Raw genomic sequence first — 13,259 nt, 5'->3', positions numbered from 1 at the left:
ACTAACTTCCTATTTTGTAGGCTTTTAAGATAGAAATTTCTAATTCGGTAAGCTTTTTCTCTCCTTTCTATTTTTCAGATCTCTTTTAGTAACTTACTTTCTAAGTTTAGGACTTTCCTAATTTATTTTAGAAATTTCCACTTTCCTTTAGGAATTTCTTCTTTTAGAAACTAGTTACTTCTATATTTCTTCTTAAGGATTTTCTAATTCTAGACCTTCTCTTTAGAAACTGACTTATTTTGTTTTCTTTTACAGGATTTTAACTTAGAGACTCCAATTTGGTAACTTCTTTCCAACCCTCTCTTTCTTTTTAGATTTTATTTTCCTTTCTTAGGATTAGGTTTTGAATTTGATTGAGGGCTGCGAGTGTTTCATGCCCAAGTGGGCCCGTGACAACACTCGACGTCTCTTGACTGAAGGAGGATTAGTTGAGGGGTTGACTATCCATCGTAGGACTAGACACCACTCGAAATCTCCTGAGTTAATTGAAGTGATGGCTGGAAACCAACCTCTTCTACCCCAACCTAGGGTGGAGGACATTCCGGATGAAAATGAGGTGTATCAAGCACCCCCGCCACGTACCTTACGAGATTATTTACAACCAGCGGGGGTGAGTACACCCTCATGCATGATTTTTTCTGAAAATACAGGACATATGGACATCAAGCCAGGGGTTATCCAACTCCTTCCTAAGTTCCATGGGCTTGAATCTGAAAAACCATATCTACATTTGAAAGAGTTTGATGAGATCAGAGCCACTTTATATTTTCAAAATGTGTCTGAGGACACAGTCAGGTTAAGACTCTTTCCTTTTTCCTTAAAAGAGAAGGCTAAGACGTGGTTACATTCACTGAGTCCTAAATCCATTGGCACATGGAATGATATGCAAATGGAATTTATAAAGAAATTCTTTCCACATCATAAAATAATTACCCTTAGAAAAGCAATCATGAACTTCACCCAAAAAGAGGATGAAACGTTTTACCAATGTTGGGAAAGGTTCAAGGATTTGGCCAGTTCATGCCCACAATACGGCTTTGAAACGTGGCGCATTACAAATTTTTTCTATGATGGACTGACATTTTCCATGCGCCAAATGGTCGAGACAATGTGTAATGGAGAATTCATTAATAAAAATGTTGATGAGGTATGGGATTACCTCGATAGTCTTGCTGAAAAAACACAATCATGGGACTATTACCCAAAGTCGAACACCACGTCTAGGCCGACTCAATTAAAGGAAAAAGGTGGATTGTATCTCTTGAAAGAAGAGGATGATCTCAAGTGCAAAGTGACTACGCTCATAAGGAAAGTTGAGGCCATGGAAGGAAAGAAGGATAAGGTTAATGAAAGTATTTGCGACATTTGTGATTGCAACATTCATACAACTGAAAATTGTCCTACGATACCTGCCTTTCGAGAAGTGTTGAATGAACAATCCAATGCCGTAAATAATTATCAAAGACCGTTCAATGGACCAACCTCTAATACATACAATCCTGGTTGGAAAAATCATCCAAACTTTAGTTGGAGAAATGGACAAATTGCTACCCTTCAAGGACAAATTGCTACCCTTCAAAGTTTCTTCAATCAAAATCCAAATCAGGGAAAACCTCAAGAAGAACCAATTCAAAATTCCATGCAAGAGCTGACCCAGGCAATGCGAGACTTTATGCAAAAGATGGATTCACGTATGACGGTTATAGAAAATGGAATACTTCTTGCACAACCGCTCCCCAATCCTAAACCGTAATACGAGATAAGTGATCCCAGCTCTTCAAATCAAATGGGGCACGCTAAATCCATCACCACTCTTAGGAGTGGAAAGATCATTGATAAAACTCTTCCAGTTAGGCCTGAAAAGCCTCAAGAATCAGAAGAGGACAACAATAATGGATCTAGTGAGGCCCCACAAAAATTAGAACCGGAGCTTTTAAAAAAGCCAGTTGCTCCATTTCCCCAACGGTTGGTTGCACCAAAACCTCTCTCTAACTCTCAGGATATCCTAGAGGTGTTGAAACAAGTGAAAGTCAACATTCCTCTACTTGATGTCGTAAAACAGATACCTTCATATGCCAAATTTCTGAAAGACTTATGCACGACCAAACGACGGCAGAGTATTCAAAAGAAGATCTTCTTGACCGAGAAAGTGAGTGTCATCCTAAAGCAAGACGTGCCACAGAAATTCAAAGATCCCGGTAGCCCAACCATATCATGTGTAATCGAGGACCATCGAATTGATCATGCACTTCTTGACTTAGGAGCGAGCGTCAATCTGATTCCCTACTCGGTATACAAACAGTTAGGTTTGGGTGAATTAAAACCCACCCTAACCACACTACAACTTGTTGATCGCTCTGTTCGTGTACCAAGAGGGATAATTGACGATGTGTTGGTCCAAGTTGATAGATTTTACTACCCTGTAGATTTTATCATCCTGGACACCGAACCCATCAATAACATGAGCACTCAGATCCCCGTCATTCTTGGTCACCCATTCATTACCACTTCAAACGCAATTATCAATTGCAGGAATGGTGTCATGACTATGTCTTTTGGGAATATGACATTGGAGTCAAACATTTTTTTCAATAACGGCAAAAACTTAGAGGATAATGATGATTTCCACGACATTAACATGATTGACTCTTTAGTGGAAGATACGACACCTCTGACCTTATCCTCTGACCCTCTAGAGACATGTCTGGCCCACTCCCACGATTTTGATGATGACATGATTAGGGAGATGTGTGCCCTACTCGATACTGCACCGGTACTTGAAGTTGACCGGTGGAGGCCACAATTTGAAGAGTTGCCCCAAACTGATGTAGTGCCTCTACCGTCTAACCTCAAGCCGCCGAAGCTTAACCTAAAACCTTTGCCCTCTGATTTAAAATATGTCTATTTAGGTGAAGATGAGACATACCCGGTGGTGATCTCTGCCCACCTGGAGAAAGAACAAGAGAGTATGCTTATATCTACTCTCATTGAGCATAAGGGAGCCCTTGGATGGACGATAACGGACCTCAAGGGAATCGACCCCTTGATTTGTACTCACCGCATTTATCTTGAGGATAATGCTAAGACCGTTCGGTAATCACAACGTAGACTAAATCCAAACATGAGGGAAGTGGTTAAGGCCGAGGTTCTTAAACTATTAGATGTGGGTATCATATACCGCATATCCGATAGTCAATGGGTGAGTCCAACTTAGGTGGTTCCTAAGAAGTCCGGGATCACCATCGTAGCCAATGCCAATAATGAACTCGTGCCAACTAGAGTTACTATTGGTTGGAGAATGTGCATTGACTACAGGAAGCTGAACACCATCACGAGGAAGGACCACTTTCCTTTACACTTCATTGATCAAATCTTGGAAAGGCTAGCTGGTCATTCCTATTACTGTTTCCTTGACGGGTATTCGGGCTACAATCAGATTGAAATCGCCTCTGAGGACCAAGAAAAGACTATATTTACATGTCCCTACGACACTTTTGCCTACAGAAAGATGCCATTTGGATTATGTAATGCCCCTGCCACCTTTTAGCGATGTATGATAAATATCTTTTCTGACATGGTGGGAAAATATCTAGAGGTCTTCATGGATGATTTCTCTGTTTTCGGTTCATCTTTCAGCGAGTGCTTAGAGAGTCTTAAATGTGTGCTGAAAAGTTGTGAAGAGAAGAACTTGGTACTTAATTGAGAGAAGTGTCATTTCATGGTTCATAAGGGAATTGTCCTTGGACATATTATCTCATCCAAAGGAATCGAGGTGGATAAGGCAAAAATCGATCTTATCTCTAACCTACCTCCACCTAAGAACATCAGAGATGTGCGATCCTTCTTAGGACACGTAGAGTTTTATAGACGATTCATAAAGGACTTTAGTCTCCTCTCTCATCCCTTATGTAATCTTCTGCAAAAGGATGCACCATACGAGTGGACTGAGAAATGCCAGGAAGCTTTCACTAAGCTTAAGGGCATGTTAACCACTGCACCTATCATGCAACCACCCGATTAGAGCCTTCCTTTTGAGCTTATGTGCGACGCTTCTGATTATGCTCTTGGAGCGATTCTAGGCCAAAGAAAAGATAAGAGGCCCTACGTCATTCATTACGCAAGTAAAACTTTAAATTCTGCCCAAGTGAACTACTCGACTACGGAAAAGGAACTCCTAGCCGTAGTGTTCGCTTTAGATAAATTTAGGTCCTACTTGATCGGATCCAAGATCATTATCTACACAGATCATGCGGCACTTAAGTATCTTCTCTCTAAGAATGATTCTAAGCCCCGCCTGATACGATGGATCCTTCTACTCCAAGAATTTGATTTAGAAATTAAAGATAAAAAGGGAGTAGAGAACGTAGTGGCCGATCATCTGTCTCGCCTTAATACCTCTGATTCCCCTGAGGCGACCCATATTAATGCCATATTCCCTGATGAACAACTGTTCAGAGTTTCCCATTCACCTTGGTTCGCTGATATTGCTAATTATCTTGCCACAGGTTCCATACTGACACATTGGACTGCGCAAGATAAGAAGAAATTTTTCACCAAGGTACGTAACTTTTTCTAGGATGATCCTTATTTGTTTAAATATTGCCCAGACCAAATCTTGAGGAGATGTGTGCCAGACGATGAGCATCAAAGTATCATCTCCTTTTGTCACTCACAGGCCTGTGGTGGTCACTTTTCTGCTAAAAAGACCACGACCAAGATTTTGCAGTGTAGCTTTTATTGGCCCACTATGTTCAGGGACACTTATGAGTTTTGCAAAGCTTGTGAGCGTTGTCAAAAATTGGGAGTATTATCCCATCGAAATATGATGCCTTTGAATCCCATCCTTATCATAAAAGCATTTGACTGCTGGGGCATCGATTTCATGGGACCATTCCTCCAATCATTTGGAAATTTGTATATTTTGATCGCCGTAGATTATGTCACTAAATGGGTCGAAGCAATTCCGTGCCGAAATAATGACCATCGCACGGTCATTAAATTCTTAAAAGAGAACATCCTTTCGCGGTTCGGGACGCCTCGAGCCATCATTAGTGATGGGGGCTCACACTTTTGTAATAGATCATTCGAGAGTTTAATGAAGAAATACGATATCTCTCATAAGGTGAGCACCCCATACCATCCACAGACAAGTGGACAAGCTGAGATTTCCAATAGGGAGATCAAACATATACTAGAGAAAACGGTTAACCCTAATCGTAAGGATTGGTCAATCCGATTAACCGATGTCTTATGGGCATACCATACTACTTTTAAAACCCCTATTGGAACGTCTCCCTTTAGACTTGTCTATGGGAAAGCTTGTCACTTGCCTGTGGAGTTGGAACATAAAGCATACTAGGCGATCAAAAATCTGAATTTCAATCTGGACAATGCTGGCTCGCTACATAAACTTCAATTAAATGAACTTGAAGAAATCCGGAACGATGCGTACGAGAACTCAAGAATTTACAAAGATAGAATGAAGGCATTTCATGACCAACGTATTCTTCGGAAATCATTCACACCTGGTCAGAAAGTCCTTTTGTATAATTCTCGATTACATCTCTTTCCAGGTAAGCTTCGATCTCGTTAGACCGGCCCTTACATTGTGGTTACTGCGTATTCTCATGGGGCCGTCGAGATAAGAGATCCTGACAATGGCAAGGAGTTTAAAGTAAATGGACATCGCTTAAAGTTATTTGTCGAGAAATTTGATTCAGAAGACATGTCCATACCTCTGACTGATCTTGTTTACCAGGATTGATCTCCTAGTCTGATGGAGGTATAGGTAGGTTTCCTATTTTCATAGGACTAGGATAGTTTCCTTTATGCTGTTTTAGGATAGACAGTAAACTTAGTGCTCCTGGGAGCCAACCTAGCTTTTCATTCCGTTTCATTTTTCCTAGTTAGTTAATTCAATGTTTGTGGGTAACATTGCTGCAAACCCTCACGAGACTATAACTCATCCACTAGGGGCAACCTAGGGGTTTAAAGGCTTGTTGTATATGCTAAATGCAATCGAGAGCACCTGCGAAAGTGGTGTAGGTAGGATTTTATTTTTGTTATTTTTAGTTTACTTCTGTTGATTTCTCTCTTGTGCTGACCCGCTCTTACGTAGATATCTATGGAAAACCTCTTGATTCTTTCGTTCAGGTATTATCTTTCCATCACTTCTCATTTACTTTCATTGTCCCATGTGCATTGCATGCTTATCTTTTACATTGAGGATAATGTAGATTTTAGGTTGGGGGTGGGAGATTAGGTTATCTAATCAGTGTTTTCTTGGTCTTAAGCAAAAATTGTGAAATTTTTCAAAAATTTTTCTGACATTTTTGTGAATTCGAAGTGATTTAAACAACCATCTTGGATTTAGAATTACAAGATAAGTGATGTTGGTAATTTATGACTCTTAGATTCAGTTATCTATTATATTGGATTTCACAGTTAAGTTTGAAGTGTTAATTTATGATTAGAAGTTTTAAACATTGATTAAGTTATAATTTCACATGTCACATCTCGCTTTCACATTAAGGTTCCATTCGATATTGAAGGATTAATTTGGCGATCACTAGCTTAAAAGGAATCAACCCGAGAAATTGAAAGGATTGGGCGAATGGTCTACACCATAGGTTTGCTCCCTATAGGTGTAGATTTAATTCCCTATGAATGATATGTGAAAGAAAAAAAAATTGGGTGTACAGTCTTCATCATAGGTTTGCTCCCTGTAGGTGAAGATTTGATTCCCCTTCTTAGCGTTACTTTTAATGGAAAAATCAAAAGCTGAAGGAATGAAAACATGATTTGTGAGGCAAGTTTTGGTTATCATGAATCTTCTTATTGGTTACCAATGATATCCTGAAATAGAGAAGTGAATTTTAATGATGATAAGCTGAGATTACACTGTACACCCATGGAACTCAATGTTTAGAATTTTTCTAATTGATGGATTACTACTTTGATCTTAACTATGAAATTTACCATGCGCGTGAGGCCAGGAGAGAGTAATTCCCAGCATTCATGAATCTTAAAATTCTAGTATTTGATTTGTTTTTTTAAAAAATCACTTGAGTTCATATAAATTGTCCTGTAATTCTCAATTTATTTTTCGCATACTTTGCTTGGGACTAGCAAAATGCTGGTTGAGGGTTGTGTTGAGGGTCAAATATTACATATCAGACCCCAGTTATTGCCTGATTTTACGTATATGATAATGCTTAATGTCATATTTTAATTATGTTTTTATTGCAGGATGCAATCAGGAGCGTGGACTGAAAAATAGCACTGAAAGCGTGGATTTGACACTCCGAAGTTACCAGAGCAAGGGACGCACTCCAGACAACCAAGATTGAAGAATTTACATGCCAGGGATCCGAGGAAATCAAGTCATTTACGTTAAAGAGGCCTGAAATTGGTGAAGAATGCAAGATCACATAGTTCCTGCCATCTGATTGGCTCAAGACTTCATAGATGGCCTGAGGGCCATAAATTAACCGTACATATCAAATTTCAGCCCTCAGATCACTATGAAAGTACCCCAACTGACAGATCAACCCATAAACCGTTGATTCTGGGCCCACCTAATATCTGGAACTGTCTCAACTTTGGTCTCGACAATTTAAATAAGATGAGAAAATGAATGGATGGATCAGATTTTTGAAACACATCACAGTGGGGCTCATATGTGAGCTGTATAAATTGCACATGTACACGTACCGCCGTGCACTGAACCGACTAACGCGGGTCAGCAGGCGCTGACCCGCGTCTTCTTCCCAAAACGGCAGTTGCCGTTTGGAGCTGTATAACGGACAGACGGCGTCCATTTTGCGGACGCTAGTGGGCCCCACAGAGAGTACATATGTATAATTTAAACCGTCCATCCTGTAGAGGGCCATGAATACTTCAAACTTATGCTGAATTTTTGGACCTATGCAAGCACACGTGCGCGATACAGAGGCCATAAGTGGACTGCCATGCAACGTTCAAATTGATTTTTAAATGATTTCTTCTCTGATTCTGAGTCAATGGACATTAAAAACCATCCGTTTCTGACCGAAATTTCAAGGGCAATCTAATGGACAGGGTGGATTTCCTTGAAAACACCTTTGTGGAGCCCACCGATCATGTCAGCGCCGGACGTGCGAAAGGCTACGCATGTCCGCGAAATCTGATTTTCCACGCAGTTGTGGCCCACTATCTTTGATCATATGGCAGATCTGAACCGTCCATCGTGTAGGCCAGCCAAAATACTTCCAAGAGACGTTGATTTTACAAAAATAATACAAGGAACGCGAGAGTTATGAAGCCCCGAACTTGGCTGCGAAAAGGCTTTCGTTGCACGTGCGATAGCTTCCCAAATCCGATTTCCACCACTCCAGCAGCTATAAAGAGAGTTCCAAACGTGGAGAAGGGGGTGTGCTTAAACCGGAGACGTCAAATAAAGAAAGAGAGGCGAAGAGAGAAGTGTTTGGAATTTTTATATATATTTTCTTTATTTTTCTTCTTTTCCCTATGAATTATGTTGAGATTTAATCTGATTATGTTAGGCTAAACCTCTTAGCTAGGGCTAAGAGGTGAAGCTTGTGACGTGATGGGACTGACTCTATGCCTTTGATTTATGCTAGACTGACTGATGTTGATTTTAGTTCAATTAAAAGGAATACTTTCAGTTTTATTTAATGGTTTGTTGTGACTGAAATTACAATAGATCTGCGATGGCTTTGAGTATTTCTTCCTCCTTTTGATGTTTATGACGTCAGGAAGCTCTGTTGTTCACCATCGTCTCATGGGCATGGTTGGATGATGGTATCCTTCCTAACTTTCATGCATTGTTGATTGGTTGGTAATTAGTTTAATTCTATTGTTTGCTTTGTCTCCTGGGCATGGTTTGATGATGGAATCCATTCTAATTCATATACCTTTCATCTCGTGAAGACTAGATCAAGTAAGTTCAGTTTGATTTCCATGATTCTTGATACAGGTATAAGATCTCTCTGATCTCTATAAGTAGATCCTCTGAATCCCTAGTTTTCTACCTCTAAATTTCTTGATTTTTACATTAATCTCTCACCATCATTCATCAATTTATATTTGAATCAGGTTTCATCTTAGGGTAGTTTTATTTCTACCTAGTTTCAGGTAACGTACAGGTATCAGTCCCTTGGGATTCAACCTCGGTCTCACCGAGTTTATTACTACATCATAACTCTATACTTGGGGAGTGAACAGGCCCAGGGGGGGACCCACATCTTTTAGAGCATAAGGGATTTGGAGGACCTCGCCCAAATGGCCAGGCATCGCCGGACGGTCCAGAGACCGGCGATGTCCTCGCCGGTTCGGCGAGGGCTCACAGATCAGCGGGCCAGGCGGCTCGGGCCGAAGAGTTTCTGGCCTAGTGTGGCCCACACTTCCATGGTTTGTTGATTAAAACCCTTTCTATACCCTACTTGCTTCACAATCCTCCTTCCCTAGCTCTCCTTTCCTTCAAGCTTCTCTCAAAACTCCTCCAAATCTTCTTCTTCTTCCATTTTCGTGCACACCCATCTGACCCATCTCAAAACCCTCACCCCCATTGCTGATTTCACTCCATTTCCTTCTCATTTGAGCTCTCACATCCTCCTTTGGGATCTCTAGTGTGTGGGAGCTTCCCCTTTTCTTCCTATTTCTCTCTTTCTCTCATTTTCTATGGCCCTCTTTGAGTTTATCACGGCCATCTTTTCCATCTCCACCCTTCTTTCTTTGATGGGGAAGAAGAGAGCGCCCGTGGATGAAGCTGGGCCTAGCCGCCCAACTTGTGCATGGAGGTCGAGAGGTGCCACCGAAAGCACGACCGCCGCTCGTGAATTCCAGACCAAGCGAGACCTTGATCCTTGAGCTCCCATTGGTAGAACCCTGTTGGCGGAGTTATCGCATAAAGTCTATGATGGCCGTAGGGTCCTTTTTAAGGCTCATGTTGATCCGAGGCTATATGGCGAGTTTCTGTTGTTGGAGCGCCTGGAAGAAGCTGGTTGGTGTCCCTTATTTGAGGGCGAGTATCGCGCAAATGCAAGTACTGTTCGAGCTTTTTATGCCAACATTCATGATCCTTCGCTGGAGCCTCTGCAGTTCAAGATTCCTTGTGGTAGCGGTCGGGAGGCCACGGTCAACGTCGCTTTGATATCCCAACTCCTGAATGTGCCACTTGGTGAGGTGCATGCCAGTGAGAAGAATTTGAACAGTATACGCGAGAGGGATCATCGCACCCGATTCTTGTGTGGTCGTCTGGTCGAATGGCAGCCGAATAGAAGTCTTCTAGCTACCAACATGACGGACGACTTCCGCTTGCTTCACCACATGTGTACGTTCAATGTATATCCAAGGTGGAGTAATCGCAGCGAGTGTACGCGCCTGATGATAGATTTTCTGTATCAGGTGGGGCAAGGAACGAAGTTATGTGTGCCGACGTACATCTTGCGTCAGATTATCCTTATCGCTCGTTCGACTAGGAGGACTGAATCACTTCCTTTTGCCGACTCATCTGTAAGCTTGCATATGAGTTTGGCTATAGGCTTGGAGCAGAGAAGCCGGTTCTTGTTCGTCATCTTAATCTGATGACCCTTAAGCAGATGGAGATTGGTCCTCGTCGACAGGCCTCAGAGAGTGAGGATGAGTCAGAGAGTGATGAGGATGAGAGTTATGCTGAAGGTGGTGCTAAGATTGAAGAAGAAACAGAGCAGGACGAGGAAGAGGTTGAGGCACAGGATACGAGTGAGAGCTCTCCTCCTGTGGCACCAGAGCAGAGCGCAGATCAGGCTGTCAGGGATGCCCGTATTACTCGACTTGAGGAAGGGCAGGCTGTTCTACGCCAGGATATCATAGATCTTCGAGGCCTTGTGAAGCATAAGTTTAAGAAGGTGACTCGAACTCTGAAGTCTATCCTGTGTTGCTTGCAGGATAAGGGTGCCCCACCTCCATCTCCTGATTCCGACGAGTAGTTGTTGTTATAGTCGTCTTTGGCTTTATTTGTTGTTTCTTTCTGTGTGTAGTCGTTGTTGGCTTTGTAGTTGGAGTTGTTTGTAGTTGTTTGTTGTTGTTTGAAGTGTTAGATGTTGTAGTTCACATGCTTTCCCTGTCATGAATCATGTAATGCTGCACTACTTATATTGCGACAAATTTTGTTAAATGGAATGCATGTTGTTTATCTTTGAAGTTGTGCTGTGAATGCTGTGTGGATGGATTATGTGGACGTAAAATCTTACAGGTTGCATCCTCTGTTGAATATAGGGTATGCCTACTAAGGGTTCGAAGACTTCGGCCCATCTCTCCTTGGTTGAGTCACTTGCTGGGGTTCCTCCCCTGAGCGATAGCCAGACGGATCCACAGATGGGCCCGTCTCATGCCGGTGTTGAGCCGACACCTATGGCTCCTCCAGTCACGCCTTCGGTTCCTGAGCCGAGCCGTGCATCTTCGTCTGCTCCACCGTTTGATAGGTTTGAGCAGATGATGCTGTTGATGCAGCAGCAGTAGATTCACCACCAGCAGCAGCAGTTCCTGTCTTCCATGGCTGGCATCTTTGCTCAGTCAGTTGGGGTGACTCCACCTGCTTCACCTATGCCCCCATCTGGGATCGCCAGTGCGAGCGGCACTTTTGAGCGATTCCAGCGCTTATGACCTCCCACATTTGTGGGTTCTCTTAGACCCAAGGAGGTCAAGTACTGGATTGATCGCATCTCTAAGATGCTGAGACTGCTGCACTGCTCTGAGGTTGAGCAGGTCGAGCTTGCCTCCTTCATGTTTGAGAAGGAGGCCAGTCTATGGTGGGACAGTGTTCTTCGCACTGTCGAGGAAGGATTTGAGTGGTCGTGGCAGGCGTTTGAGGCACGCTTCCATGAGAAGTATTTTCCGGTTACGTACCGACATGAGAAGGAGAGTGAGTTCCTTTGCCTCCGCCAGGGAGGGCTGTCAGTGACGGAGTATGAGAACCGGTTCATTGAGCTAGGTCAGTATGTTCCTTTGATTCTGGGCAATCAGCCGATGAGGATGCTGTGCTTTTCTGAGGGATTGAGGCCTGAAATCCGATCAAAGATATGCTATGCTAGCATTTCTTCCTATGCGGAGTTGGTGAGCATGTCCTTACGAGCAGAGCAGGACGGGGACAGGTCGTCCCGTATGCGAGCACCTTTGGTTCCTAGGCCGCGACCTGACTTTCAGGGTGCACCTTTTCTCGGCAAGAGGCCGAGGGCAGATTCTCCTCCCAGGCGTTTAGCGCCGCCCACTCAGCAGATGCGAGCTGATCTTCGCTGTTCATATTGTGGGAAGATGGGGCATTTGGATCATTTTTGCTTTTCGCGTATGTGGGCCAGTGGTTTTACTCCACCGCAGAGGATTAGTCGTCCGATGCCTCAGGTTATTTCTCCTCCACCTCTTCATTCAGCGCCAGCTCATCCATCCTTCAGACCTGCAGTACCTAGCTTCAAGCCACCTCAGCGACCCATGGTTCCTCCACCGAATCGTCAGCAGCAGGCTCGAGTTCATGCGCTCTCAGCTGAAGCGCCTATGTCTGACTTGGTGCCGAGATCCTTTGAGATTACATCGCACATTGAAGGTATTCCCGTTTCTATGTTGGTGGATACAGGGTCCACTACCTCTCTTATATCATATGCGGCAGTTAGGCGTTTGGGTTTGAGCACTGTTTCTATGCAAGGAGTGACGCTTACTACCCCTACGGGGATTTCCTCAGCTATGAACAAGCGTTGTATGGATTGTTTGGTCGATCTAGGAAGTGGATCGATTCATGTTGATTTCTTTGTCGCACCTCTTTATCATTACGATGTTATTATGGGTATGGATTGGCTCACGAGGATGCGAGCTGAGATTGATTGTGAAGCAAGGTCGGTGACAATCCATGGACCTGAGGGCGAGACAGTTACTTTCCCAGTTCATGTCAGTTACCCTCTTTGTCTTTATTATTATACTTCTCTATTGGAGAGTATGGCTGAATCGGCGTTTGATAGCACGCCGGTAGTTCGGGAGTTTGAAGATGTGTTTGAGTCGATTCCTGGATTACCTCCTCAGCGCGAAATTGATTTTATTATCGATCTCATGCCTGGTGCAGCGTCCATTTCTTTGCCTACCTATCGTATGCCTCCGAGTGAAATGGAGGAGTTGAGGAAGCAGATAGATGGTTTGTTGAATTTGGGCTTTATTCGGCCTAGTGTGTCTCCTTGGGGAGCACCTGTCTTGTTTGTGAAGAAGAATGATGGTTCCTTGCGATTATGTATTGA

General features: G+C 43.1%; 1 non-coding gene and 1 pseudogene across 1 annotated transcript; one reads left to right on the top strand and one right to left on the bottom strand.

The window, feature by feature from the left end:
- Positions 1 to 931: 931 nt before the first annotated feature.
- LOC131250386 (small nucleolar RNA R71) lies at positions 932 to 1,038 on the bottom strand. Its single transcript, XR_009173312.1, has one exon. It is a non-coding gene; the product is annotated as a small nucleolar RNA R71 (small nucleolar RNA).
- A 2,077-nt stretch (positions 1,039 to 3,115) lies between these two features.
- On the top strand, positions 3,116 to 5,152 carry LOC131248681 (uncharacterized; annotated as a pseudogene).
- The last annotated feature ends 8,107 nt before the right edge of the window (positions 5,153 to 13,259 follow it).

The sequence above is a fragment of the Magnolia sinica genome, chromosome 6, assembly GCF_029962835.1.
Source record: "Magnolia sinica isolate HGM2019 chromosome 6, MsV1, whole genome shotgun sequence".
NCBI lineage: Eukaryota > Viridiplantae > Streptophyta > Magnoliopsida > Magnoliales > Magnoliaceae > Magnolia > Magnolia sinica.
The sequence above is the reverse complement of the archived record's forward strand: the minus strand, read 5'-3'. Positions and strand labels throughout refer to the sequence as shown.